Source organism: Aulonocara stuartgranti (genome assembly GCF_965226115.1).
Source record: "Aulonocara stuartgranti genome assembly, chromosome: 17".
Taxonomy (NCBI): domain Eukaryota; kingdom Metazoa; phylum Chordata; class Actinopteri; order Cichliformes; family Cichlidae; genus Aulonocara; species Aulonocara stuartgranti.
The window spans coordinates 21,500,793-21,526,733 of record NC_138953.1 but is presented as its reverse complement, the minus strand read 5'-3'; the positions used below and the strand labels follow the sequence as shown (position 1 = coordinate 21,526,733).

The following is a 25,941-nucleotide window of genomic DNA, read 5'->3' as shown; positions in this document are numbered from 1 at the left end:
TCCGCAGAACTCCCTATGTGAAAGACATTAAACCTGAACCTGTTGCGACGGAGCCAGATTTCACTTTGGCAGTTGAAAATGAAGAGAATAATAGAGAAAGAGGCTGTGGAGAAGAGTGAGGTAAGCTGTTAAAGCCATCAGAGGCAGGGAGGGTCCCTGCTGTTGTCCATAAAAGCTTAAATGTAGCCGGCAGCTTAGAAAGTCTGCTTCAGTACTTCCTTGCACTCTCCTCCTCTTCGTCTCTTTACTTCTCACTTCTTCCTTCTCTGTCCCCAGCATTTCAAAGACCACGTATAATAAAAATGAGCTGCAGGTATCCCTGATTCAGCTACCTTTTGTATTCAAACGGGAATCAAAAGAACGGCAAGTCGATACTTGGTGGGTAACAACAAAGCTCTGCTGTGGACGGCGCACAAGTCGGCAATAAATATATTCATTGACATCCAAAAACTGACACCTCTGGGTGCACAGGCATGGGCGAGGGGCAGCGCTCAACATAAAAGAAAAGAAAATAAGCAACTGCTAAAATACATTTATATGCTAACAGCAGTGCACAAGCTCCACTTCTGCACAACACTGGCCTATACTAGTACCTATATTAGTGTCAAACGACACATGAGGAATGATAATAACTAATAATGGGTTCTTAACCATCCTCTTTAGTTTCTCATTATAAAAAGTGTGACACTAATTGATCTCTATGGGTCAAATATGAGCCAGATAACAGTGGCTGGCTCAACCCGCCACAAACAGCAAACAACAGATAGTTCAGATGTTTCGTTTTATGGGAAGAAATAGAAACATCCTATGGCAAACTGGAAGGGGTAACATTTGTATTTCAACGTTCTCTGAAATCATTTGTGATAAATATGCACAGAGATGAGGAAGCATCTCTGTTCTTTCTGCTTCATTAACTTGATGGAAAAGTACTCAAAGATGCTTAAACGCTCAAAGAAAACTGCATTCGGGGACAGTAGAGAGAATATTTAATACACATTTACAGGCTCTCTATTTTGGCATATCTTTCCATGAATAACATTTGAAAAAATTAAAGTTACTATCCCTTTAACAACGACTCTGTTAACAGTGTGCCTGTTCCTGAAGCTGGCCATTTAGGCTCCTTAGAGCTGCTCTTGTAATTAGCTCACTCTGTTCTGTTGACTGACCTCAGGAGTGTTTTGGTTTACAGTAATGTTCCCTGTACTGTAATTTATTACAAACTCTGTATAAAAAGCATTGCTTTATGGTAATTCAACACAAAAAAAATCTACTATATAAATGTACATCCATGCACATTTATATCATATATACGTTAGTGTACAATAAAGTTTGTAATATTGTACGTGTGTAGAACCATCATCAATCAAAACCTCAGAATAAAACCAAATTCTCAGGTCAGTAGTTCCAGTAAATACATTAAATGCATTGAACTGAACTTTACTGTAATTTAACATGGAAATTTGTTACATTGTAAATATGTAGTTTTACTGCAAGGTAACTAGGATATTTGTCAAACTGTAACACGTTAAACTAATACTTTTCTGTAATTTAACATGGATTTCCTTTACACTGTAAATGCATAGGACAGCACTTTGTTGTAATTTAATAGAAAATCTGTTACATGATAAATATGTCGGCCAGCAATTTGCTACAACTTAAGAATATTTGTTACACCGTAAAAATACAGCACAGTACAGCACTATAAAACATGAAACTGGTTTTTCTCCCCATCTGTCAGGGAAATGTAACAGATCTCTTTGCTGGACACAATGTCACAGACCAGAAACTTTCCATAATGTATAACATGACATTAACACCATGAACACAAATCAAGTGTAGGACACTTTACAGCAGAGCAAAGTATCTCATGGATGACACAAAGCTACAACCAGATGTTCAACTAACAAAGGAGGAGCAGGAAAGGAACTTGAGGGGGTAAAGTCAAACGTGGAAAAGAATCAGTACAACAAACACTATTTTTCAGTTAATGTGTTGACGAAACAAATGGCTGAGCAACTTTTCTTCTTCTCTGGACTAATCCCAGAGAAACTTGGAGTGACTAAAAGAAAGAGTATAAAGCTTTCCACCATGCTGAGGAGACTAAAGCCACACTCTGCTGGCTTACACAGAAAAGAAAACACAAAAACCACACATGGGGATCCATTCATCCACACCCTCCAAACACACACACACACACACACACACACTGAACACGCTAAAACACTGGCAGCAAACCTGAAACTATTCAATCACACCACACACACATAAACACACCACAGCACCAGTTGGCAGCTGATAAAAGTCTGCTCCAAGTCATCAACTTTGCCTTCTGAGTCTCTTTAGCGTTCACTCTCCCCGAGTCAACTTTTTTCTCCTGTTTTTCCATTCCTGTTCTTTTCTGCCCTTTCTTTTGCAGCTTTCATCTATCTTGGCGTTCTTCCATCAGTCTCAAGTTTTCCTTTCTCTCTCTGTCCGTTCTTGTAGTGTTCCTCCACATCAGTCTTTTCTCCCTCCCTTGTTTCCTTAGTTCCTTCCTCACATCCTCCCCAGTCTCTCTATATCATTAAGGCTTTGAATTAATGAGCTGATTAAGGGGAAATAATGAAAAAGACGGACACACACTGAGCGCTGGCAGAGGTGGAGTGATTCGTGTGTGTGTGTGTGTGTGTGTGTGTGTGTGTGTGTGTGTGTGTGTGTGTGTGTGTGTGTGTGTGTGTGTGTGTGTGTGTGTGTAAAAACAAAAAAAACAAAAAAAAAACCCCGAGCCCGGTCCAACTCGCACACCTCAAATTTCACGCAGAGCAACAATTCTGGGACTAAACCCAAATACAACAGTCGGTCAGACACACAAACACACAAACTGCCTGAATCACATCTAAAACTCCAGCAGAAGACGTGATGAAGTAAGTGATGAAGCGATGAAGATGATTAATAGCAGCGAGAAAAAGAGAAGAGTCGCTGAAAGCTTTTTCTGATTTCCACAAGTCACAGTTTTGTTGCACACACACACAAAATTGTGTTTCCAGCGACGCTCGGGGGACATTAATCATTGAGGTGTTTGATGTGGCATCAGGTAGGTCAGTATTGGAAGATTTTTTTGCCTTAATCTACTAACTCATCGTGTGTCTATTAAAGATGCCACTGATATGAACAGTGTTGCTCAATGGGTGAATAATTGGTCAGTTTTACTCAATAAAAACATAAAGAGATGCTTTTTTTCTCGCATGGATCCAGTAATGAGAAGTAGAATGTTTTTATATAATGATTTCCTTGATTGTGTATGGTCATTAGCGGCATCACTGGACTCATTCAGACACGAAGCAGACAAGTCTACGTGCTGTCAGTTCAATAGACAGGAGTGCCCGTCTAAAAGGGGCTTGAGTCACTGCTGTAATGCTAGCCAAATAATTCCTGCTGCTGCTTCACACTGAAAGCATTCGACTGGCAAAACAAAGGCTGGCCTTTATATTCGGCTAATCGCAGGAAAGGCATTCATCTAAAATAAGCAAAACAAGACAATTAACCCCTTGAGGTCGAAACCACATTTTCAATTATCAGTTTGCCTGTGCTCGTTTGTTTGCATAAATCAACAAGAAGTTGATTTAACACAAGAAAATGTGTAAATACAATTGCAGATACTGAAGACCTTTAGTATGGGTTATATGATGATGGATTTATTGTCTTTGACTCATGGCTGGACAACAGAGCTTCTGAAGCTATTATAATTGTGTCTGAATGGTGCATTACATTTATCTAAGCCTTTATTATATTTTGCTGTTGATGTCATGGTAAATTCAATTCAATATCTTTTATAAAGCGCTAAATCACAAAAACAGCTGCCTCAGGACGCTTTATATGGTAAGGCAACAATAGAACACAATAATAAAGAGCAAAGACCATCAATGAGCAAGAACTTGGTGACAACAGGAAGGAAAAACTCCTGTTTGCCAGGAAGAAACCTCCAGCAGACCTGAGCTCAGGGAGGGGCTGTGACCGGGTATGTCAGCTTTGATTTCAGAGCAGGTTAACTTTAAATGTCATAATGTGGCAAAAAAGCAAACAAAATGATGCACAACTCTTTCCACTGTGGAAAACCATCCACACCATGTGCACCCTCAAATCAGATCCCAGGTCAGTTATTAAAACCGAGCTCTGAATTCTGTTATCTAAACTGAAGCCAGTCTGGATGATAACTTTAGGATTAAAGTGCCACTCAGTACTTACAACACCGCCCCGTCTCCCTTCCCTCACCCCCAACTGGACACGGCAGACAGCGTCCCCTCCCTGAGCCTGGTTCTGCAGGAGGTTTCTTCTGTTTAAAAGGGAGTTTTTCCTCCCCACTGCCGCCCACGTGCTTGCTCATAGGGGCTCATCTGCTTGTTGGGGCTTTCTCTGTTTTCTTTATATTAGTGTAGCATCTTTACCTTACAGTATTAAGCACCTTGAGTCAACTGTTGTTGTGAAAAAAATAAACTGAACTGATCATATGAGAAAGAAATACTTCTTATTGACCACATTTAAGATGCAAAAGTAAAACCAACAAGTGTATATTTTGGTTCTCTTCTTCCTTGACAATATTGATATTTTCTAATGTCTCGAGGTTTGGCACCAGTATCCTAGACAGCAGACACATCCGAGTCTAATCTGGACTACTTTTGGCACTGAGGTCTCACTTGCAGCGCTGCCAAATTTTTCATGGGCCAAATGTCACAACACAGCTGACATCTGGCCCATACAAGGTGTGACTGAGACCCAGTGTGGCACATGAGGTCCAAATGTTCAGCGCTATCAGGGATGCTCTGAGATTTAAAAAAAAAAAAAACCATTCACTGAAGCTCATGAAAATCCTTGTCAGAAACAATCAACTGTATTATTAGCAACTGTGTTCTTGTCAAAGAAAAAACAAAACAAAACCACACAAATATTTGAAGATCATTAGTTATTTAAGACTCAAGTCTCATGTTGCAGAGCTAGCTGACAGCTGACTGGCAAAATCATGTAATTATAACTTGATTCAAAGCTGAAATGAAAATGGCAACAACAAGATAAATATTTGATCCATTTAGGTTTTGTTTAAAGTTTTTGAAATGTTGACACATTTAGTTGGTTAAAATTCCTTCTTACTTACACACTTTTGTTAAATTGCCACTGCAGACTCATTTCAATTTAACTGCCTTACTTTTCCATTCATATGCACTTAGTATAAGAACCCGTCTTACGTGTGTGTAATCTCTGTTTCCAACAAACTTCCAGCCGAGGTGGATTTCATTTCATGATGCTTTATGGTTGCGACACGGGGCCTCTGTGACGCACCCCAAGGCCCTAGTGACCTCAGCTAAAACGGGGTCCTCGCCTCGACTTGCACCCCACTGTTCGAACCATCTGCTGGGTCTTTTCTGTGGCAGCCGGCCTCAGGAAACACACTGCAGCAGGGGGTTGATGGGAAAAGATGCTGTGAGTTTTACTGTTGCTCAAGAGTGTGTCTGTTTGGGTGCATTTGAAAAAAAAAAAAAGTTTTAAAAGTTGAGACAGAGTCACTGAGCCAACACCTCGCAAAGTTTTAATGGCCTAAAATAAATGAAAGTTTAACCTTAACTCTCTGTAAACTCTTACTAACAAGACTTCCAAGTCTATGCTTATTGGTCAAACTTTTGTTTTTCCCTCAGGAAACTGAAGTTAGAACAGATTCAGCCAAATAGAAGAATTAGAAATTCAGTAGAAATGTTGAGAATCTTGTTGGGTGTAATAATCTGACATCATATGGCTATTTTATGAAAAAAAGGACATTAAGTTTTATTTTATTTTTTTTAAACCACACGCACCCATTCTTCTGATAGACAAAACTGAACTAAATATGCTTTAAACAGGTCTGAGCAGCTCCACTCGGCTAACCACATCAAGCAAAATGAGTAAATGCTCTGCAGCATTCAGGTAAACTATGAACGATAGCTGTAACTCGATCCTGCTGATATGTCACTGTCACATAACCCTCCTGGTTTGCCTCTGTTTACATTCATTCCCTGACTGGATGGTTTACAGTGCCCTGAATGCCTGCTGCACTCGGCAATGTCACTGTTTGCATTTCTACTTGTGCACTCATGTGTCTGCTGTGCTGTGCCATCATTTGCGATATTGAGCCGTTCACGCTGAGCCTAACAAATCCTGATAGCAGTTTCAGTGAAACGCAGGAAGGAGTTTCAGTCTGTACTCTTACTGCCCGAGCTATGAAATACAAGTGTTACTGCAACACTAGAAGACAGAACAACAATTTGAAACCATGAACGTTTGCAGTGTCTGATCTCAGGTAAAGCACAGTTACATACCTGATCAGGAGAGATTATTTTAAGTGAAAAAAGCCTTTTTCATGTAGCATCAGCATTTGTACCCCTTTACTAGATGAGTGTCTGCACTGTTATAACAGCTGGCCGCAGGACTGGGAATGATTTTCTAAACTCTATGAACATGTTCATTTTTAACACTTTTAGAATGAGGACAGACTCACAAGAGCGACAACAAACTGCAAAGGCTAAAACTGCCGGCTTATTTTTATTGTTTTCATCGCTCCAGTGCTTACTAGATTACAAGAAGTGTAAGGGAACAGGTTACCAATCCAAAAACCTGAATAAACACGTCTTTAAACGCTATAAAAGTTTTTGTTTTTTTCCCCTGGTGGATTGTGACTCGTACGGAAACGTATTAATAGTGCACCAAGTTTTGTACTCATATCTGAGGTTGCAAATAACTGCAGTTTGAACAAAAGCAAAGGGTAAAATAAATAAACCTAAACAGTGCACGGCTGATCGGCTCACTGGGGTCACATCAGATAATAACTTGACCATGAGAAGCTGATATTTTTAAAAGTCAGCCAAACATGGTTCCTTGTATTTGCTTTTCTTCAAGATCTCAGAGAGTGACAAGGAACAAGCCGCTGTGGACGGCTGGGAAAATGGAGCTGTTTATGGGAACAAGAACTACTTTAAAAAACACAGTGGATAACACCGAGGGAATGAGAGACTGAGAACATGGAGGCAAGAGGAAAACGGTGATGGATGGAAGACAGAAGGGGAAGCGGAGGAGAGGCAGACACACACACACACACTCAGGCACGCTATAATATGAGTTGGCAGACTGCGAGCGAACAGAAGCAGATCATAGAAAGCAGTCATTCAGATCAGACGACCATTTAAATCAACCGGTCACACCGAGAGGTTTCATTTCAGTCCAGCATGGGTTTCTGAAGCCCAGCCCAGCAACGTATCTGGACCGAGAGAGCTGATAAATGATTTCACTAATTGATATATTTAAACTCTTACATCAAACTATTTTAAAAACATTCAGTATTTTATCAGCATACGGTCCACTCATTCTCCGCAGGGTGCAAAAAGCCTCTGAAACAATCAGTTGAATCAGGTCCAGATGAGCCGCCATCAAGAGGACATAATTATATAAACAGAGAAAGGCTGTTAGTGTGCTGATGTAAAAATATGCTAAACACCTCACTCTTAAAACAGAGCGGCCTGTAGCTGCTGCACATGCAGCCGAACCCCATCGACACGACCAACACGGCTGACTCTCGGACAAAAAGCAGCGCTGTTAAACGCGACCGCCTTGCTACCGAATCTGACGGCAGAAATTTTAAATCTCCACAAAGCCATCCTTTAAAGTTTCCAAAGATGTCAAACATAATAAGCTTTCAGAATATTTAAAGCCCCGTGTTAAATGATCTCCCCCTCAGTGGAGACATCTCAAAGTAAACAGCTTCTCTGGGAAGCCATCGAAGCTGTGCTGGCTTATCCTCTGGGGACAATAGTCAGCTTTTTGGCGCGCTAGCAAGATGCTATGCAAAGGAGTTGCATGTTAGTAATTGTTTCTCTCAAATATGATTACTCGTGTAAACGGAAACTGAAAAGTCCCATCTCTTACCTACAGATTCTGCACTTTTATTTGCAGATATCTCGCTTAGCACTTTAGGCATAGTCTGATAAATTTTAGGTGATGCCAGGTTCTCTTATACCGTGTGAGATATTGGCTGTACTCACAGCTTCAAAAGGCTTTTACCTTTCAGGGCCAATGAAGCCACATTTTCCTCTTTTCAAAAATCTAGTCAGGACTTTCCATTTAATAGGAAACAAAAACAGCAAAAATGCACGAATACACTACAAAAGATCCGACAAAAGCAATCTCTGTTCCAGAATGAGCCGTTTATTCACATTTAACTCTGGGCAGCTCTACAAGTAAATCTAAAAACAAAAAACAAAAAAACAAAACGGGTAAGACAGCCATCATCGAGCCAAAATGCAAAACCCTAAGTACACAAACTTGTTGTCGCCATCATCTTGTTAGCACCTTCTGTTTGGAACTGGCCACAGTGTAAATAACACTGAACTGAACTGGGGGAAAACTAATGTTCTTGGGGCCTCTGGGGTCCAATTTGAAACTGGAGAGGAGCGGTCGAGAACTATGCTGGATGCCACCCAGAATGAAAAGTAGAGCTGAGATTGGTTCATGTCGGGACATGTGGCTGAGGTCCGCTCCGATCAACCCAAAAAACCTCTAACAAGCTTGTCCGGTTGACATCTAAACAAATCCTCATCCTTCATGCCCGAGACCCAGAGAGGAGGAATCAGAGTTTTAGAGCTGGAAATGAGGAGACTTTCAGAAAGTGGAAAACTTTTGTTGAGTCAGATTGTTCAAAAGGTTAAAGATTAAAGATTGAGCTCATGAGGGCGCTCATAAGGAAAGTCTTTCACCTAAAACTCACCAAGTTCTTGAGGCCCTAACCTCTCAGAATTTAGTGGAGAATTAGAATACTAATGTTCTGATGTTTTTCACTTTTCAGATCCTGGACGGCTGGGAAACTCAGAAAATAGATGGAGAAAGCAGATTATAGAAAGCAGTCCCATAACCAGAGCCAGAGAAAGGTGTGTGTAGAGTGTCAGTAATTGGCTGATATATGAGAAGAGTGCTTGTTTGAGGGTCAGCGGGGTCTCAGCAGGAATTCATTTCTTAAAAACATCCCGAAGCCTTCAATTAACCCCGTTAGCCCCCTCCCACCAACGCCACAAACACATGAGCAGCTGAATCTGCCAAAATAAACAGCCAATGGCATTCCTGAAAACCCCCAGCAGAGGAAGAGGGGTGAAGGGGAGCTTGAGAAATGAGCAGAAATAGGAATGGATGGGAATGAATAAAAGAGCAGGAGTAGTTTCTAAAAACTGGCAACACAATAAATGGAAAGGGCTTTCAAAATAAAAGGCAGCAGCAGTTGTAGCTCTTACTTATTCAGTGTTCAGGCCTGTTGATCCCTGGTGACATCAATCACCTCAGTCTCCTGAAAGAAGCACAAAAAACATGACTCGAGTTATATATAAAAAACCTGTTTGGGTAAAGAGCAGAGGCCATTAGTCATCTGATATCTCACAGCACAGCTTGGATTTGCTGAAAACTGAAGGAATGAATGGCTGGCCTGAGGGTTGCACTAGGATTACAGGTCAAATCCAGGTGACATATTTGTTCCTGATTAAACCTGAGGACTGCAGGGACTGCATCGTGTTTCTTTTGTCGATTCTATCTGAGGAGCTTAAGGGCAACGATCCAGACTTTTCCTTACAAATCCTCCCCATTATTTTTTTTCTTTTAGTACTTTGTCTATATTTACCCTGATCATCTCCCTCGTGTGGAGTTATTAATGACTCTATGCTGGCATCATAGTTTGTAGCTATCTGACTAACCATGCAACATGGGCTGGTGTGAATATTTCAGAAACTCCTGATCTGCTCAGATTCTCCCACACGGCCATCTCTTGTTTTTGCAGAGAATGGCCCAAAAAAGAGAAAATATCCAGTGAGCGGCAGTTCACGGGGTTAAAATGTCTTCTCGATGTCAGAGTTTAGAGGAGAACGCCCTTTGGCTGCTTTAAGCAGATACAAAGGCGACAATGACTCAAATAGCCACTCATTACAACCAAAAGAGAACGCAGAAGAGCATCTCTGATTGCACAACACATCGTACCTTGAAGCAGAAGACCACACCGGGTGTCACTCAAGTCATCCAAGGACAGGAAAACCAACCCATCGTTCACACCGGCTCACCAAAATAAGACAGAAGACTGGAAAACATTGCCTGGTCTGATAAGTTTCAATAGCCGAGGCACAATTTGGTATGAATACCATGAAAACATTGCTCCATCCTGCCTTGTATCAACGGTTCAGGCTAAGCTCAAATCTCAAATCATCTCAAACTGGTTTCTTGAGCATGATAACTAGTCCATGTGTTCTGGACTCTGTCCCTAGTCTTAACGTTATCAATTAAAAGTGTTATAAACACTTAAATCTCTGATTATGAGTTATTATGTACTAAAGGCATGTGCCATCAGAACACAGCAACACCACAAATCATCAAATACTTCATGATTTTTGTAGACCGAGCCTCATGTCCAGCTATGAATTAGCTGGACTTCATTTGTTGGTTATTGTCACATTTTCCATACAAAGTCTGGGTACCTCAGCCTGCTCCGTGCACAAAAACAGAAATGAAGTGTGTCCTGAGAGCTGCAGAGCCTGCTACACAACGAGCGTGGAGATCACAGCGAAGCCAGTGATGGCATTTTTAATTAAACCTAGTTCATTCACAGCAAGAGCCAGAAATATTATACTATCTATTAGAGAAAAGACATATTACTGCCTGGACTAATAACAAAAAGCTGGAGCTGTGCCCGAGCTTAAACAGAGCCTTTCACTGGGGCATACATTAAACTAAAGGCATTTTAATTTGTGATAATACAGAGAGAGGGTCTCAGTTTCCCCTCTCATACTGATAGCATTAAGGCTTATAGGCACACCAGGTAAAACAAAAGGACTTTTTAAACTAAAAAGATAAAAAGAAAAGAAAAATCAATTTGGGGACTAATCTTCATAATGAGACAATCAAGCAGACAAAAAGCTACAGACGCTGAGAACATTTAATGAACAAAGCCCAGCTGAGGTGTAAATGTTGCTGAATAAGCCTGCAGTAATACGGTTCACAGGTATCTTCAATTTCATTTCACACTGCGATGAGGACGCTGCTCGCCTCTGCTCCAGAAACAAGAATTAAGGTCGTCCGTGCCTCCGTTCGCATCACACTGAAACCAGCAGAAAAAGAAGCTAGTGAGGCGAGACTGTGTGTGTGTGTTTGTGTGGTGAAGTTTGTTTGGCAGCACTTCTAACAATGTCGAGGCCCTCGGTGCTATCCAACAGAATAGCCCAGTCTGTCTCGACTATCTCAAAGAACCATATGCTTCTGGATCCCAGCGCCCAGTCGCGTGTGTGTCTGTGTGCATCTGTGTGTGTGTCCATATGTTCTAGCATCTAAACATCCAGCATCTAAAAGATCCAGATGGCGAAGCATCAGTCGACACAATGTCTCCTTCCATCAGCAGGAAGTAACTTGAAAACCGTAAAGACAACAAACATTCATCATCCGGGCTTTAGGAGCCGACCACACCGCTCACTTGACAATTATAGAGTAGTTATCATATTACGATAAGTATAACACACACACACACACACACAAAAAAAGTGCTTTTTATTTCTAAAGCGCACAGAGCCGCGAGATGACGTGGAGAATAAGGAAACCTGGCGTCTGAATAACCCAAAGCGACGGATTAAATCTTGAAGGAACGACAGCAACTGAGGTTTAGCTACAAATCAGACAAATTCTGTTTTTTAAAATGTTTTTATTTGGAGGCTTTTGTTCGACACGTGTGTGTGGATGATGATAAATCCTGCAGCAGTCCAACAGAAGATACAGCCTCTTCCCCAAGAAACAGACACACAACAGAGTGACTCACATTTCCAAGTTCATGTTATTCCCAAACGGCAATCTACACTTCCTATGACCAAAAACCATTCAAGGGGCTGAAACTGAGATGCTCTATGAATCCTCATATTTTTAAAACTCACGTGGACAGGCTTATACGATAAACAGTGATTAAATAGTTACTGTGATGCATTCAAGGTAAAAACAAACCCCAAAACGTTTGTTTTTACCTTTTACTTTTTGTTTACTCCTGTGAATTTTGGCTCTTTAATAAAATTTTGGCTCATTTATAAATGCAGGTAAATGTAGATTTGTTTCAGGAATGAACATTAAAGTGTGACTTTGATTATTTAGTGTATTCTAAACATTGTGTTAGTTCAGGGAGACCATGAAGTCAACCTCAGTCACAATCCCGGTACATTTAGGTCCACACTAATGTGTTTTCGTTTGAAAACGCAACGTTTTCTCTTCGTTTTGGCCTTCCGTCCACACTGAGACGGCGTTTTCGGTCGCGTTGTAGTGTGGACAGCGAAACCGGAGCCTTTTCAAAAACAATGACATATTTTAGTTATGTGATGCAGTCATGTGACCAATTAAACCAAGATAGCGGAGGGCATTACACAGCAGTTGTTTTGTATCAGTCTGCTTGCTCAGATAGCTTTTCTTCAAATTTTTTAATTCTCTTTTGCAACTTTGTATTTTTGTGTTACTCGCAGCAACAGCTCCACCTCATTGTTAGTCCATTTAAAAAACTCGGTGCTTTTCCTCAACATTTTGCCGCGACGTTTCAAAGAGCCGAAAATTTAAAAAGTGGCAGACAGATATGAGGCAGGTCGAATTTTTTCAGCCGTTTCAATGTGGATGAAGAACTCTGTGAAAACGTCTGAAAACGATAGTGTGGATGCGAAGCGTTTTCAGACGTACACGTTTTCAAATTTATCCGGGCTAGTGTGGACGTAGCATTAATCCCAATGCCAGCTCAGCAATATTTAGGTTGCTTTACACCTATTGTGCATCTGCAAACCACTTTGCTATAGCTCAGGTGGCAGAGCAGGTCAGCCACTAATCAGAAGGTCGGTGGTTCGATCCTGACTGCATGCCAAATATCCTTGGGCAAGATACTAACCCCATGTTTGCCTACTGGTGGTGGTCAGAGGGCCCGGTGGCGCCTGTGTCCGGCAGCCTCGCCTCTGTCAGTGCGCCCCAGGGCAGCTGTGGCTACAATGTAGCTTGCTATCGCCAGTGTGTGAATGTGTGTGTGAATGTGTGTGTGAATGGGTGAATGACTGAATGTAGTGTAAAGCGCTTTGGGGTCCTATGGACTAGAAAAGCGCTATACAAATGCAGGCCATTTGCTACCCATCTCCACCATTGCACCACATCATATCTGCATGAACACCTCATACCAGCTGCCAGCATGGTGGAAGGGTGATGATTTGGGCATTTTGGAGTCACCAAGTCAACCAAAAGCTCCTTCCTCTGTATACAAAAGTAACCTCGAGGCTTGGCCCTAACCTGGGTGATGTGACAGGACAATGATCCCAGTCACAGCAGTACATCTACGACAGAATAAATGAACAAGAGAAGAATCGAGCTGCTGCAGTGGCCCAGTAAAAGTGGGACTTTAAGAGAGCTGTGCAGGGAGGAATAAGTGCAAAACTCAGTGAACTGAAGCAACATCGCAAAGAAGAGTGAGCAAACATTCCTCCACTTATTTACTGATGGAGTCTCACTGCCAAATATATATATGACTACAGACAGAAATCTCTTTTTTTGGACTACAGCAATCCTAAAATGGAATCCACTTTGTCAGTCGGGCTACTGCAGAACACTTAAATGACTTAAAACACACTATAAATAATATGAAAGTTTAAAGTTCAACCGCTGTTAGAGACTGTGGTAGTCAATCCAAAAAGCATGCATTATAATTAAAATACTTTTAAATATTGTAATACAATTTTCTTATGACTAGCAAAAGGTCAGTTAATCACAAGCCCATTGTCTCATAATGACAAGATAGTAAATCAAAATTAGTAGCTCTGAAAATGATAATTGGAAGAAAACGGCATGTATTCTTCTCTGCTGAGATCATTTTAAGTAAAATAAAGGAATACCTCGACCTGCGGTGCGTGCACTATGTGCAGAGATAAAATGGTAAACTTTCTTTTTCCTTAATTGGAGCCCTGACAGGTACAGAAACACAAGAATCTGAAAATATCTGAAACATTTCCGTGAGTTTTATTAAATTTTCAGAAGGCTATTGTGCATTCTTCTCTTCAGCTCACCCTGCACTGACCTCCTCTCCGCCTCTTTCATTTGCACTATGCTTCTTCTATTGAACGGGATTCAAAAACGGGCTCTGCTGTCAGTCAGCAAATGGTAGGAAAAAGCTAAACGGACCTGGGCTGCATTTTATTTTGATTTAAAACTTTCTTCAGCACTTTTTTTTTTTTTTTACATATATAGTGTGATGGTGATGTGAACTGAATGCATTACCACATTGCAATGATTTATATTAGGGGGCAGAAATATAAATCCTGATTTGCTTTCCATTTTTGGCTCTGCTGGAATACAAATGAGGCAGACGGAGGATGGAGTGTCACCCAGCAGGTCCAGATTGGAGGCAGGGATGCCACTCTGCTCATGCTCTGACCTCTGTGCCAGAAAAACACACACATACACAGCGCGAGCCAAGAGAGACAGTCAAAACAGAGGCTGCCCCAAACACACTTTGCACTTTCCCCTAAATAAAAACTGCAGCAGCTGCTTCCAACGACCGAGCTCGTGCAAAATTCGAGTGCGCTACCTGCCCGTCACCAGGCAGCAGCAGATGGACAAAGTCTAAGACAAACCGAGGACGAAAGGGGAGTGTGCAGCAGCTACATGGCTTCGTATTCTGCTCATGAATTGGTGTGAATAATCTTCAGGTGGACACAAACATGCCCGCTAATCAATGCTAATGTCTGCAGGTGCTAATACATTAGCCGCAGCGTCTTAAGGAGGATGCACAGAAATCAGGGAGGCAAAACAGAAAGGGGGGGAATGTGTGTGCAAGCACTGTGAAAAAAATAAATTAGCTATTTTGTCAAAAAGGATAATGAATGTTAAAACTATGCAAATGCTAAGAGCATCTGTATAAGTCCTTTTTAAACATGGGATTTCCAAATGTGTATGTGTGCGTGTGCGTGCAGGCTTATTTGTGTGGGACTTTAAGCAATTAGGACAGGAAGCAGAGGCGCGCTGTTGCTTTGGCTTCCCGGTGGAATTAAGTTATGCACCATCAACAAACACACACACACACACACACACACACACACACACACACACACACACACACACAAAAGACCAAATTCCCATACTGACCAACAACCCGGTCTCAGCTGTAAAGCATCACATGTACACACACTTTAAGAAAAAAAAAACACACCCTCAACTTCCTCTTGACCCACTTCCCAAACAACACGCCACCTCTCTCGTTCCATCCATCTCTCCATCCCTTCATCCCGCAGGAAAGCAAAGCAGGACACTTCTGCTCTGTGTCACCAGATCACTCACACTCACACACACACACACACACACACACACACACACACACACACATTGTTTATGAGGCCAAAGGCATGCAGGGAGAAATCTTCATCCAAACTGTGCTGTACTGAGTCTTTATGCAACTGTGCTGCTCTTTTTCATAGTTCAAAAATGTAATGAGGCCTCTGAACAGGACTGATACACAGACCTCTGCATTATTACTATAATGAACACTGGAGCCAAAACAAGCAAATCCTCTCTGCATCAATAACACAGCGGGACCACGGTGGTCTTTATCGATGTAATGGCCAGAGCCAGAGCAGGATCGCAAAGTTCTTCATCTTGGGTCATGATCAACGTTAATGTTACAGTCTGGTGTTACGTCGTCTTCTCATGGACGTGGCGCTCACGGTTTGTGCACATGTTTCTTAGCACGTTAGCTTGTAGAACCTGAGGAGGAGCAGAGATGTGACATGAATATTGGATAGAAACGACCCTTAATTTAGAATAGTTCCCATGTCTTTCCAAGGGGAGCAGCATAGACGGAGATCCTCCTCACTAACATCTGATGCAAACCCAGTCATTTGGTTCTATAAGCAGACATGAAGCAGTGCCAGTGGAGTCAGTAGGTTTACACATTTGCCGATGCTGCAGATTAAACAAAAGACTTGGGTATGGAGAAAAGAATCTTATATGCAAAATTTTTTATTGTTTGGTTACCCACTTGGGGTGTTGGTGGCGTGTCAGCAGCAATCCACACACTGTTTCGGCCTGCTGTGGTGAAGAGAGGTGAGCGTGAAAGCGAAGCTGCTGACTTACCAGTCGATCTACATTCCTACTCTCACCTTTGGGTAGTGACCAAAACATTAAGATTGCTAACAGAAGCAGCTCAGAGTAGAGCCGTTACTCCTCCACATCGAAAGGAGTCAGCTGAGGCAGTTCAGGCATCCGACTAGGATGACTCCTGGACACCGACTAGGTGAGGTGTTTCGGCACTGTCTTCCCAGCACAAACCCAGGACCCGTTGGAAAGATTAAATCTGTAGGCTGGCTTGGGAATGTCTTGATGCCTCCCACAGAAGAGCTGAATGAGGTCTCCCAGGAGAGGTACTCCTGCTCCCGTAACCCAGATAAGCATCAAAACACGTCTGGATGGTTTGGTTCTAATTTAGTCATCAAAACTTGTGTTGGTGACAGCATGTCTGAATAGGCCAAACATGTTTACACGTCGCAACACAAAAGCTCACCTACGTTACTACGACTGTTTCAACCCCCTTTAAACACCAACCATTATCCTTTGTGGTGAGACTGGGCTGTAGGATGAAGGCCAATTTGACACATTCCAATACGTAATCACAAAGTGGTTTACATTAAGCAACAGCTTTGTGTAAAGCAGGAAATTTGTCACAAAAATAGGAGAAACTACACCCCCCACAAATGTTTAAGCTCAAGGAGAAGAAAAAGAGGAGGCAGAAAGTCTGAACCGAGGGAGGGAAGAGATAAAGGTTGGCAAGCTGAACAGAGCCGCAGCAGTTTGTTTAACAGTCCGACAGGAGCTGTTGAATCTGGCTCTATCAGTACGCTGTGATCAGGGCCGCTGAGACAGCCCGGCTCCGAAATGAAGTGGAAAGCTAAACGGATCCATGTTGGTGGAGGAATTTCTTTGTATACAGAGATATGTTTGGAGAGTGGTAAAGAGCAGGAAATGAGAAAAAGACAGAGGTCAGACAAATCTTAGATGCACCAACCAAAAACCAATATGTGCAAACAGTAAAGAAAAAAAAAAAAAAAAGGATCTTTCTGCCTCTCTTCAACTCTTTTTTTCCATCTGAATATCTCACCTCCTCCCACCTCAATTTATCTCTCAATGAAAACTTATTTCCAAAGATTTATAAGGGAACATTATCCTGCAACAAACGTTGGCAATATTCCTTTATTTCCCCCGAGAAGGCCGACTGCACACCCTCCTCCTCCACATTCATTTACTTCCATACATTTATAAACCTGAGCTTCTTAACATAACCACAGTGACTCGGTCACTTAAAGTCTAACTTCGAAACATTTAAAAGATACAAGTTAAGAGTCTGTAAAATGACATGCACATGTCTCCATAGAACAAGATGACATCTTTTTTTCTCAGAGTGAAAAACCTGTGAGCAGACCTGTTAGAATCCTGTTGTGTTTGAAGCACAACAAAGTGCCTGCTAGGCTATAATCACACACTGCAGGAAACTTTGAACAGTCACCACTGTCTCTGGACTATTCCTGGAATATAAGAGAAAGTTATGAAATGAGCCGCCATGTTGGGTTGGATGCTAAAATCCGTGCGCAGACAGCCCCCAGAGGGCGCCGGTCCAGGCAGCTGAAGGTCAGTCTATGCAGGATTGTAGGAGGCTGTAGTTGACGGCGCGTCCTTATGAATTACTGTGTAACGGATCTTGTCTCATGGATCAATGATGGGAGGCAAAAATATAAGGATGCCTCAAAAATGACCTTGTTTAAAGTATCAGAAGATCATCGATCAGCTTGATTTGAATGCCTCAAAATTAAAATAACTTTTTACACTAAACGTATTTAAAATTAACCTTTTTTGTAACTGCATGATCACATGACTGATCAATGTCCCATCATCACCTATATAAGAGGCATCTGCCTATGAAAGTAGAAAGTGCACCTGATATCTTCACTTAGTGCAGTTCGAGCAAATGAAAAGAAACTACTGGGTTTATTTTCGTTACCACTTTGTGCATTTCTCTCTCATATCATCTCATTCTCTCTGAAACAGCAATAAGCCATACCAAGTGTTGATATATTTCAATTTGACTACTTAAGACGTCATCTTACTTCCTGTGACTGGTCCATAAATATAGAAAGCCAGAATCTAAACAATGTTTTCACACCTCAAAGGTTTCACATCTGTAATTTTAGTTTAAAATAGTGGCAGAGGATGCTTAAATAACCAGTATGAGCAAGAGTGGCGTTTACAACATTAAACCCATCATTTCAAGGTTGCATTCAAATTTAAAATTGCTACATTTTGAGGCCAAATCAATTTATTTTAACTGACTGGCAACAATTTAGAGAAATCTCTTTTCAAAACTGATGTAATTATTGTGATCATTAGCAACCGCTGTACAAACAGCACACTGGCATTGTGCCCTGGAGTGTGAAAAGCAGGAAAGTTACTCACTTATAAGTGTAAGACATGTCTTTAAAATAAACTGCACCAGCTGTTGGTGTTATGAATAATGGATAAGCAAATTAGTTAGCACATGTATGAAGTTGTTCATCAGATATCCCACACTTGACCATCTCACATTTACCTTCTCAAAAACATTAATTTCATGTAAAAACTAGGTGAGCGAGCTCCTTATAGGTTAAATATCTGATTCTACAGGTCTATGAAATGTAGTTCAAGCTAACACAGAATGATGGATGCTTCAAGCCCATAAAGTATTTGAGCACCTGTAGAAACTGCTGTTATGTGATTAGGTGGACTGATATTTAATTTACACCTTCGCATGTACAAGGCACACAATGTACTTAAAAGCAGGTGAATGGTTTCACACATTAAAGCGTGAATGTGATAAAAACGCAACACATTCTCAGCTTCAGTGTGACATTCCTTAGGTATGACACCACATAACATATCCAAATGAACATTTAATAAAGAGCAGTTTTCTATTATTAATATTATTTATAATTTATGATGGTGTTCTTGCATACTTCCCAATCAATAAATGGATAAATCCAATGCTTTTTTGATATTTGGTCTAAATTTTACCCAGTGCCTGTCATTTTACTGCATGAGATAACAGTAGTTGACTTTTTCAGCTTTCTGCTATGACTAATGACAGCATTAAAAATAAATAAATAAATAAACACCTTTGTTTAAAAAAAACAAACAAAAAAACAAAAAAAAAAAAACCCCACACAATCTAAACTTCCTCCTACTTTTTAAAAAAAGTCTCAAGTTTAAAACTACACTAGGACATCAGTGTGATTGGGAAACTGATGGGCTCCTGAACATTCGTATCGTTCTTTTAGTGGTGAAATAAAGTAGCTGAAAGAAATTACAAAAAAAAAAAAGTGAGAAATTCACAGAATTCTCACATTAATCTTTAAAAATCTTCAAAGTGGATAAAAACGGAAGAGATGGATGGCTGGAAAGGTGGGGGTGAACACATCTGGTTCTACTCAACGTGACTGACATTCCTCAGGGATAAAGGGAGACACAGAGAGCAGGCTTGATGGCAGCGGAATGGACTTTTACACAATATCAGTCTCTCCCGACGGGTATCTGCACAGATCAGAAGCATGTGGTGTTTGCCGAGTAAACAAAAATCCCACGACTTCTAATCTGAAGCAACCAGAAGGGTGTGGAAACCGAGCAGATGCTGTGGACTTTAAATTTATGACTTTTCCCACTGCTGTCCATTACTTTCAGCTTTAGTGACTTCAGTGGATAAAAATGTTCTTTCCTAGTTTATTATGGTCATGTTTCAATGTGCTGAACACATTTGAAATTTCCAAGTATGACTTCAAACTATTAAACTATTTTAACTATAAACTATTTTCCAAATTTCCTTGTGTCTATATTTCAACGTCATCTTTTTATGACATTCCAAGAATACCATGACAAATTCTGGGGGCGAGAGGAAGACGGACCATTTTGAAAACCTTAATTTCAGTGCTAGAAAAAAATAAAACAAAAACAAATAAACAATTTGTCCTTTAGGATGAAAGAATTTGACTCCTATTATATGATGTCATAAGTTTAATTTGCTTCATGAATGAGACGGATTTCTCTATTTCAGGCCTAAGGCTGTGTTTGAGCTCAGCATTAGCACTGCATGCCTCTCCTTTTATTTCAGGGAGACTGACAGCAATAATTCAGCAAAAGAAAAAAGTGAGTTGAAACACCCTTTATATAAAAGCCTTTATATAAAAGATGGATGTAGCTTCGATTTGAGGTCCAAGTTAATGCAGAAATGCCTTAAATCTGCAGTCTTTCTAATGGCCAGCAGGGGGAGACTCCTCTAGTCAAAAAAAAAAAAAAAAAAAAGGTTACAAGTAAGTCTACTGGAAAACAGCTCTAGGCTTCCTTGTCCTTTGACCTCAAGGAACACAATCAATAGCAGGTTCCAAGGCTTCGGGTCTTTATAAATCATAGTCACCATTTGTGTCCAGAAATGTCGAGGTGACAGACGGGGTAAAACCCTACTGACATCCACGTCCATCGACACCATCCTCACAGATTTGTTCTTCACTGACATCGACATTCAAACCACGTCCATGCGACAGCTTAAGATTTTTGGACACACTAGAGCAGCGGTCCTCAACCTTTTTTTGCGCCACGGACCGGTTTATGCCCGACTGGCCTTTAAGGTGTCGCGGATAAATACAACAAAATCAAACTAGTACCTGTACCGGAAAAAAATGAGATTTATTCATAACACACGTGAAAAGACCCAGGAAAACAGAGTTAACGATAAAAACGATAAAAAAAAAAAAACAACAAAACACTGAAAACCGATAAAAACCCTGAAAACCATACATTTCACACCTGAGCCTCAACTCTCGCGGCCCGGTACCAAACGACTCACGGACCGGTACCGGTCCGAGGCCCGGGGGTTGGGGACAGAGCGCCCCTGTGAAAATAAAACTTTACACCGCTCGTTTACAGAAACAGCAGCTCCGGAAAGAAAGTGAAAAGAAACTCTTTTTTCTAAGATAGTCAGTTGGGGACCGGGCAGTCTGTGTTACTGAAGCCTTAAACATAATTTTTAATGTTTTGTTGGCTCTGTTAAGGCTTTTTTGTTTTCTCCCTGTGCAGCATGATCAGTCTTAACTTCCATCTTTGGTTTGTGGGGTTAAAAAAATAAATAAACGGAATTCCTCGTCCTACATAAAGCACATCATATCACCTTGCAGCTGATCTCCTGTCATTACGAACATCACTGATTCGATTTACCACCCTCTCATATCAGTCTCTGCTCTCACTGGTAGTCGCTTCAATTGCTTCGCTGAAAGTTGGGAAAACTCAGGACCCAGCACAGATTATTTTACTCCATACTTTGTTGCTGAATGTCACCAAGTTTCTGTGGTGTGGTTGATACTTCCTGCCAATTGTTTCCTGTGCTGATGCCCGTAAATACAGAAAATAAATCACCGACAAATTCTAAAATGCAGGAGCGAGACTTGGCCGGCAGGTCCACGGCACTTCACTGCGTATGGATAAGACAAATGTTAGACAATCAACTACAGTAGCTTGCTGGTGGAAATACAAACGGTATCAGGCTACAGTCAACTATTTACTTTTCTGATTTTTAATTAAGCTTTCCAGCTGTTGGTGCACTGATAACCACCTATCTGGGAAATATATCTGAACATCATGACTGATCACAGCAGCATAAATTACATGAAATCTACCAAGCTCCATGAGCTACAGGCTGGCATTTAGTCTCAAACATCTGCCGCTTCAGTTTGATTTCCATTAATCGTAGACGTCTATTTTTAGGCGTAAATACAACCTCTCGTGCCCCACATCCCTGTCTGCGCGGCGTTTAATCGAGCAGAAATGCAATATAAAAACTAATATTCCAAACACACGATCGAACCCCGGCCCAGAGACGCGGCACACACCCAAAGCAGCGGTGGTGAAAATCTGAACTTGTCTCTCTGTCTGCAATAGAAAATGAAATGCCAAGCCTGGCTAAGGACATAATGAAAAAGCTATTATCAGCATAAGCTTTCATCAGCACTGCATTCAGCCATGTTCAATACAAACTGATTCTCTCATCTCACGCTGTACCCATCTGAATGCTGGGATATAATAAAGGACGCAAGATAAGAGAGTGAGAGAGATCACTTCTTTCTTTTTTTTAAAAGTAGTTTTTAAATCGTGCATCAGCACATTTACAGCGAGACGAAGTTTTCATCAGCACACACACGGATAAGTTGGCCCTTGCGGACGCCGCGATAATCAGCCCGTGATTGTCAGAGTCCGATCAAGTCGGTTCATTAGTGACGAACGTACACGTCTTTGTCCACTCCTGCTTATATCTGCATCCATTCATGAGCCTTTTCATTTTCCCGCTTTGTTGTGACTAATTATTGGGGAACTTATTCTTTCCGTGATACTCCGTCTGTCACCTCCAGCATCACCATCCCTGAATTCAAATACAGCCTCCTCATACAAAATTCAGCACAACTTTAAATTATACATATTACGATACAATATTAAAGCTATATCCAGCATATATTAAGCAATAATGAGGAGGGGCTCGAGTCAGGCCTGTCAAGTACAGAGTCAAATTGCAAAGAAAAATGTGACTGTGAATCAGCCTTCTTTTCCCCCTCTCTTGTATAAAAGCTGTGCAGAAATGTCAGGTCATTTACCGAAATCCAAGCAACCTTTACACAGAGAGCCAAATTGAGTCCATCAGGGCAGAGGTAGGTGGCACCAGCAGGTATATGAGGTAATTTATGCCATCAACTATTGGCGTTTTCTGAGCTAAAATACAATATTACCCGTCTCTAGCAGTGGGTGTGAAAATACTGTCCCTTGGATTTCACTCTGGTTGGATCTTTCGTAACAAAATACCATCTGCAGGCCAAATTGCCCCTCGGGGACATTAAAGCTCTGTTCCAATCTAGTCTACTCTACAATGTTATTACCAATAACAGTAATGGCAAATGCAGAGGGGGGGCATGAGGGAGTGGAAAGGGTAGCACAGTGAGAGAGAAAGAGAGAGTCAGATGAAGAAGATAAAGTGTAAAAGAACAACTGAAAGTTGGTTTAGCTGGTGATTTGCGGATTTTTATTTTGCTCTGTCCAGTATAGCTTATTTTCTCCATGAACAGTTGTATGTTCTTTATCTATTATCAATAAATGCAGAGAAATCTTCTTAGAGAGATAAAGAAACCAATGCTGATGTGCCAAAAATTGCAGTTCCTCAGACGTCCACATGAGGCTGACTCCAAAAGCGAGTCAGCCTCCACAAACTCCCACGTTAAGATTCCCAACTTTACAGCAGGAATAAAGATGCCACAAAAAACCTTCCAGAACCAGTTTTTAGTTAATCTTACAGGACATCTAATAACTATTTTTATGTTATTCTCCTGAATAAAAGATAGTGATGGTAAATGCACAAATTAATGCATTACTGTACCGTTTAACTTTTATATAGTCATGTGAAAAACCATGTACAGCCTCACCCCTTTCATAAGAGTTAATAAAGACAGCAGCAGCCAGGTGGTGCTAATCAAATGCTCAACAATCAGTTGAGCATTTGATTAGCCACCTCAATAAAAGCAGACGTTTTGACAGTTTGCTGGTCTGTAGTGTTCAGCAATGTGTTAACACAATATCACAGTCTTCCCTGGACTGGAACTCACAGCAAATTCACTGCAAAGTGATACAGGGCAACTCAGAGGAACCGCAAAAACCCACAAGTTACATCTCTGACTCTACAGGCCTCAGTTAGCATGTTAATTAAAAAAAAACAATTAAAAAAAAATTAAAACATGGCAGTATGGCTTAGCTTTCCAAAGTTGCTTCTGAACCAACCAAGCAAGACTTCAACCAAGACTTCTGGAACAACGTCCTTTTTATTTGGGCTTGTTTTACAGCCACAGGGCTGGGAACCATGAACTCTTCTGTACACCAAACTATTCTAGAGTCAAATGACGTGGTCCACCTTGTAGCTAAAGCTGGACTAAAAGTCGTTTATGGGGTAGGACAATGATCCCAAGAATGGCAGCAGATCTCTGACAGAATGACTGAAAAACAAACGACACAGAATTCCAGTCAATGTTCAGACCCGACTAAAATGCTGCGGAGGCGAATGTGCATAAATAAATGCCCACAAACCTCAATGAACCTGTATCCACATTGCTATTGAAATTGGTTCTGCAAGCTACCAAATCATGGAGTTTACTTCAGCATCAAATCAACCAGGTGTTGACTGTCTGTGATAGGAACACTTAAAGGACCTGCTAATATATTTGGCACATTTAACTGTGTCCATTTATAAAAATGTGAACTAACAAACAAGAAAGTCTCTGGAGCTGTAGCCCGCCACTAAGTGCAGCTGTCTACCATAGCAAACCTTATTTTTTTCTCTCCATTAAATGTTAAAGTCAAACACTGCACTTTGAATTCCAAGCCACACCTAATGTTGTGTGTCTAACCAGGAAATAAATCTCTTTCATCCATCCACTGCTTGTTGCGTCCTTTTCACCGCGCTCACACGTAGGCGTTCAGTCCCTGTATGCACAATTGCTTCCTCCTGACAGTCATTCTCACTGCCAGAGAACCTTTTCTGCAGGGCAAATTTGAAGAAGGAACTCGGAAATCTTTTTGTTAATAGAGGCCTGTGCAATCACGGAAGCTCTGTGATATAATAAAGGAGAAGCGGTGCAATACAAAAAGGTATACGTGAGCATGTTGGTACTGTATCCGAGTGGCTGCTTTTTGTGTCGGACATAAATCCTGTTTGATCAAATTCATTGCAGAGTGAATGCATCTGGAAAGAAACTGCAGCTGATGCTCTTCTATGCATGCACTATATGTGCAATAATTCAGCGCAGATATTGCTGGAGCTAGTAAGGGAGCTGCTGGACTTGTTAACAGTAACGATGACAGTCTCTGTCCTCTCCAGCGCGAGTGGAGTTTACAGTATGGAGCCAGGCCTCGCAGCTGTGGCTCCCCTCCGAGACGCACAAACACCCACACTGAAATGAAGACGCAGACACACTGAACTTCCTCCTGCAAAACAAACCAGCGCTTTCCTGTGCAGCTCCCAGAGGAGCGTGGGTGTGCGTGTGCAGGAAAAAGCATTTGAACTAATATAAATACATAAACACAGATATTTACACACATAAATAAAAAAAAAAGAAAAATAAGCTGTTTACAATTACATTTATAAGCTTTATGACCTGACATATGTTTTGGAGTTTTACAGAAAATTATGATGCAATTTTTATCTTTTAATGGCTTCTTTTTAAACAGCCTTACTGCACTGCTGACTTTTCCAGACATTACTCAATAATGCACAGTCAGAACTTTAACTTGTATCATATCTGTATGACGGGCCAGCTGAGCGCTCTACATCCAGGCAGCACCCTTGCCTAAAGCAAAGGAGTAAACTAAGATTATTCCCGATAGTAGGAACATGTTTGTGCAAGATGGAAGCATGAATGACCTGAGAACAATCCAATTCTCCTGAAATCTTCTTGAGTTCTTGGTGAAAACACGACTACTCAGCCATAGCCCTTCAGAGAGAAGGATTTGGGATCAGTAGGTTTAAAGCCTCTGGGGTAAATGAAGAGTTAAAGTTAAGGTTTTGTTTTGGAGAGTTTGTTGGGTCATCTTTGTTTAGAAGGCTTCGCTGCTGAACATTTGGTACTTGTCGCAGTCACTAGCATTACAGCCAGCCCATTGCAACCCTTGAACAATTCCTTGAACTAGCTGTGTATACAACCCAAAAACCGCAATTTACAAAAACCAGCAAGAAAATTACAACACTTCACTCAACAGGATCTAAAGTGTATTTAAAAACACCACAAACTGCACGTGTGCATTTCAACAAACAGTGTTCGTCTCAACCGT

General features: G+C 41.1%; 1 protein-coding gene across 2 annotated transcripts in view; it reads right to left on the bottom strand.

Annotated features, from left to right (window-relative positions):
• plxnb2a.1 (plexin b2a, tandem duplicate 1) overlaps positions 1 to 25,941 on the bottom strand; it is a 239,462-nt gene that overhangs the window by 141,735 nt on the left and 71,786 nt on the right. For both annotated transcript variants that reach the window (XM_082509940.1, XM_082509941.1), the window contains exon 3: positions 9,279 to 9,331. The gene's annotated coding sequence lies outside the window, so the exon portion shown is untranslated. The remainder of the gene's footprint in view (positions 1 to 9,278; positions 9,332 to 25,941) is intronic.